This window comes from Apteryx mantelli, chromosome 6 (assembly GCF_036417845.1).
Source record: "Apteryx mantelli isolate bAptMan1 chromosome 6, bAptMan1.hap1, whole genome shotgun sequence".
NCBI classification, from domain to species: domain Eukaryota; kingdom Metazoa; phylum Chordata; class Aves; order Apterygiformes; family Apterygidae; genus Apteryx; species Apteryx mantelli.
The window spans coordinates 32353192-32358431 of record NC_089983.1 but is presented as its reverse complement, the minus strand read 5'-3'; the positions used below and the strand labels follow the sequence as shown (position 1 = coordinate 32358431).

Below are 5240 nucleotides of genomic sequence, written 5' to 3'. Positions count from 1 at the left end.
ACCACTCAGAGCAATTACAGAACCTCTCAAGGCCTCTTTTAGTCCTTTCTTCTATCACTGGCACCACAAGGAGGGAGCAGTGACTGGAAGGGAGGCATTAACATGTTCCTGGGCGCTGCGAGGCCACAGAGGACATCTGTTCAGAGGAAGGCATGATCTCCGTGCCGCTTCCTTCAGAGACTCAGGAAAAGAAGTTGTGGGGCTAAGCCAGAGGCTACCAAAGGCTTTATGCATAATGCTGGCATAGCTGCTGCAGGAGCCCTTCTGTTTCATCGCGTTCTCGGAAACCGGATTTATTCAGGCCGCCTAAAGGCCTCTTTGGGAAAACTTTGCATTTTCACTGAGTACTTGCAAGTTGGGCTTTGAAAAGAAAAGGCAGGAGGGATGCCCAGTCTGGGTGCAGGGAAACAGCCTGGAGGGAGAGCAAATAGATATTTGCCTGGAGGGAGGGCAGATAACTTGCTGCATAGTAGCAGAGAGAGTTCATGCAGAGAGGAGCTTACCGAGATCCAAACCAAGCCCTCAGGACTTGGCTTGGGAACACAACATCTGAAGAGATAAGGGATTGAGCGCCCCAGGGAAATGGCGCAGGAAGCAATAGAAACAGCATGTCCGTTTTTTCATGTCTTGAAGTTGTAAGTTCAGCAGATGCATATGTAACCTTCCAGCTCAGAAAGCAAATTTGTTTTATTTTTGGTTCAAATGGAACAGGAGATAAAATGTCTGAGCTGGTTTAATCACAGATTTCTCCAGGTCACTGACATTTGGCTCCCCTCTCCTGTGGCTTGGGCACAGCTGATTCTTTGTTCCTGGAGCTCAGCAGATGCTGCGGGAGAGGCGTCTTGGGGGACTTGGTGGCTGTGCACAGAAGCTGCTTCCCCATTCATGAGGCTGCTGAACTGCCCAGCACAGACAAAAGACACAAATAAATTCAAGGTGGTCTTAAAGCCCCACATTCCCATTCATGAATTGCTGTTTGTGGGTCTTCTTTCAAGAGTCTAAACTGTTTTCTCCTCATCACTAGGCTCCTGACCCAAGAGAACCACTAAACTAATAGTATGAAAGGACACTTCACCTAAATGTGCACGTTACTGTTGTGACATATAGATGGCCTTTTCATGAGGGACCTTGCAGACTGCACACACCCTGCCAGGCTCAAGCAAAGAAGCTCTGCGACTCCTCAGAACAGCCGAGGGGAATGGCAATGCCCCACAAAGATGTGGTGCTGTGCTGCCATTCAGAGAGACCTGGACAGGCTGGAGAGGTGGGCGGAGAGGAACCTCATGAAGTTCAACAAAGGCAAGCGCAGGGTCCTGCACCTGGGGAGGAACAACCCCATGCAGCAGTACAGGCTGGGGGTTGACCTGCTGGAAAGCAGCTCTGCCGAGAAGGACCTGGAAGTGCTGGTGGACACCAAGTTAAGCATGAGGCAGCAATGTGCCCTTGTGGCCAAGAAGGCCAATGGTACCCTGGGGTGCATCAGGAAGAGTGTTGCCAGCAGGTCGAGGGAGGTGATCCTCCCCCTCTACTCAGCCCTGGTGAGGCCACCTCTGGAGTACCGCATCCAGTTCTGGGTTCCCCAGTACAAGAGGGATGTGGCACTACTGGAGCAAGTCCAGCGAAGGGCTACAAAGATGATTATGGGACTGGAGCATCTCTCTTATGAGGAAAGACTGAGAGAGCTGGGCCTGTTCAGCCTGGAGAAGAGAAGGCTGAGAGGAGATCTTATTAATGTGTACAAGTATCTTAAGGGAGGGTGTCGAGAGGATGGAGGCAGACTCTTTTCAGTGGTGCCGAGCGACAGGACATGAGGCAACGGGCACAAACTGAAACACAGACACTTCCATCTGAACATGAGGAAAAACTTCTTCACTGTGAGGGTGACAGAGCACTGGAACAGGTTGCCCAGAGAGGTTGTGGAGTCTCCTTCTCTGGAGATATTCAAAACACGCCTGGATGCGATCCTGTGCAATGTGCTCTAGGTGACCCTGCTTGAGCAGGGGGTTGGACTAGATGATCTCCAGAGGTCCCTTCCAACCTCAACCATTCTGTAATTCTGTGCTGGACAACACGCACGGGAAAAGCAGCACAGGTGTCCAAGGAGGAGATAACTGGTATGACTGTGATCACAAATCAGCAGGGTGGCTGATTCCAAGGAAAGGAAGAAATCAAGGCAGCAAAACAAGCACTGGGGCCTGCAGAAAGCAGCTGCACACACAAACCTTGGGAAGGAGGTGTGCAGGAGACCAAGTAGTGGCTGGAAAAGTCTTTTGAAAGCACAGTGGCAAACTATCCCAAGACAGAAGAAAGGAGGCAGAATAGCAACAGATTAGAATGGCTGTGTCAGGAACTTTTTAATAACCTGTGGGTCAAAACAGGACCAAAGAAAAAGCACAGAATGAGGTCAGGGAGGTGTAGGGAATAGCAGAAGGTGGTAAGAATACTATCAGAAAAGGTGAAGTAGAAAATGAACTATGAGTGACATGCTACAAAGCTGTAGCATCCACATGAAATCACAGTGAAATGAGCACACAACTGGTAACAAACCACAACAAATTTGTGTTATAAGGCTGGAGGACAGTTATGGACAGACTTACTGTGGTTTTTCGTAGGCTAGATTCTTTTCTGTTACTTGGGTGTTAGAACAGCTTATAAAATGTACTGCTGACACCAAGCTGGCAGGGCTTGCAAAGATTTTGAAGGGCAGATTACAATTTAAAATGATCTTGATAAACTGGAAAAAATATTCAGAATTAATTAGGTACAATTCAATAAACCCAGGGCCCAGCACCGCACTTACATAGGGAAGGCAAGCACTGGGACACACAATAGGGAACAGCTGTCCAGGGAGGCAATATTGCAGAGGAGCAGATGCAGTTGTTACAGCAGGACTTCCAGAATAATAAGATGTGGGGGAAGATGACTAAAAAGATACCAGAATGCCAGCTCTGTTGTCAGTATTATTGTGATGTGGCAAGGATAACAATCAGCAGAAAACCCTGGGTTTTGCTGAAAATCAGAGTACATGATGGGGGAAACAGGGGTGCCTCGAGCTGTGGTATCTGCTCTGCAGTTGTCTGCAGATCAGACAGCAAACTGATGGCCCATACTGACACCAACCAGCATCAGAGTGCCCCCAGGTGAGGTCTGGTGCCCACTCCCATTAAGAGTTACCCACCGTACAGAGCCCTAGGGGAGACAGAGCACATGCCACAGGAGAATGTTTCTGGCAGCACAGATGTACCGCATCCTTGCGTGTGAGCAAAACCACAACAGCTCTCTGCCAGGCAGCACCACAGGGTTTGCTGGCAGTGCCATGCTGCTCAGACCGTGCAAGTTTGGGGCTCCCAAGAAAAACATGGACAAAACTGAGTAAGATCAGCAGAGGGCCACCGAGATGCTCAGGGGACTAGAGTATTTGCCATATGAGGAGAGGCTGAAGGAACTGGGATAGTTCAGCCTGGAGAAGAGACAGCTTCAGGAGAATCAAAAAGCAGCTCCCCAGTACCTACAAGGAGGTCATCATGAAGATGGAGCCAGGCTCTTCACAGTGGTGCACAGTGGGAAGATGAGAGACAAAAAGCACAAACTGAAACAAGAGAAGTCCTGCCTGGATACAAGGAAAAGCTTTTTTGCTGTGAGGACATCCAGGCTTTGGAACAGGTTGCACAGAGAGGCTGTGCAGTCTCTGCCTTTGGAGGTTTTCAAGACCAGCCTAAAGCCCTAGGCAACCTGGTCTGCCTTCGTAGCTGACACTGCTTTGAGCAGGAGGCTGGACTAGGGACTCTGGAGGACTTAAATTATCCTATGACCCTATGATGCAAATTATTTTCATGACTTCACCAGCAGAATATTGCAGAGTAGACCAGGCCACAGAACAGCAGAGAACACCAAGAACAAATCTGATCCAGGAACTGGCCCGGAGAGAATTTGCAGCACACAAGGAGCCTCCGGCATGTGAGTGACCCCAGGACCTGTGATGTGAGCAGCCCAAATTGGACACAGCACTGGGCATTACTGAATAAGGACAAGGAGGTAGACCCATCCTTCCAGTCTGGACCAGTCTGCTCCCAGCCTGCTCCCAGCCCATGGCTCCATTTCCAGCAGCCTCAGAGCAATCAGGGCTCTCTGGATTTACTCTGGACAGCCCTTCCTTTCCTCTCCATAAAATACAGATCATGTCTGCCCCGTGGTGAGCATGAAGCTGCCAAGCACAGCACGCTGCAAAGCACAGGCAGGAGACCACTGTGCTTGCAGGATCCCTTTCCCAGCTTTCATTTTTGCCACAAAGAAGCCTGTTTTCATCAGAAAGCAGTTGGCACCATCGCACCCCCCTAAGACACAGGATGATCATCCAAGTTTAGCTCATTCTCATAGGCCTTTTTCTCTTGAATAGGCTAACACAAGAAATAGGCAAAGGCAGTCACATGGAGAGCAGTTCAGTAACAAACATATAAAAACTATAAACAGAAGGAACATGATTGGACTAGGAGATGCCAGAAGGGAAAAGATGCAGAAGTATGAAATGAGCAGAGATTTTCCATGGACAAAGGCCAGAAAGCAAGCTTGATCATAAACAACCAAAGCCTCCTTTGTTTTCTGTGTACAGAGAAATGTTAGAAATATGTATATTTGATTTCTCTTACAGAGAGATCCCAGAGATCCCATGAGAAATAGTGATAAGAAGAGAGAGGTTTCATTCTGAAAGTAGTCCTCTTGATCCGAGCTTGTATTCAGATAGGGGTTCACATCTGAAGAAGTGCTGAAAATAAATATTTGAAAAAATATATAATTAAAAATAAAATTCCAAATTCCAGAAAACTGGACTGAAATGAAGCCAGGGGCTCTTGCACAGAGACAAGGGACCATCTCTACAGCTGCCCTGTACACCTATGCCTGCTCCCTTCGAGCACAGACCCTGCAGCCACCCCCATCCAGGCCCCTTGTGGGGGCTGTGCCCCCCACACATGCTACCCCTCGCACAACGCCCCGGTGCACGCCATGACTCCCCTTGCAATAGCCCCGGTGCACCCCTGCCTCTCGGTGCCCGCTTCTGTGCTGCACACCCGTGCCTCCCGGTGCTGCCGCCCCGGCACAGGCAGGCACCTCCCGGTGCCGCCATCCCGGTGCACACAGGCACCTCCGTGCACACCGGCGCCTCCCGGTGCCGCCATCCCGGTGCACACCGGCCCTTCCTGGTGCCGTCGCCCCGGTGCGCACCGGCGCGTCCCGGTGCAGCC

At 50.1% G+C, this 5240-nt stretch overlaps 1 long non-coding RNA gene across 1 annotated transcript; it reads right to left on the bottom strand.

The window, feature by feature from the left end:
* Positions 1-695: 695 nt before the first annotated feature.
* Positions 696-5240, bottom strand: LOC106499180 (uncharacterized). The gene is made up of 3 exons (XR_001295113.2): positions 5067-5240; positions 4647-4762; positions 696-899 (listed from the first exon to the last, which is right to left on the bottom strand). It is a non-coding gene; the product is annotated as an uncharacterized lncRNA (long non-coding RNA).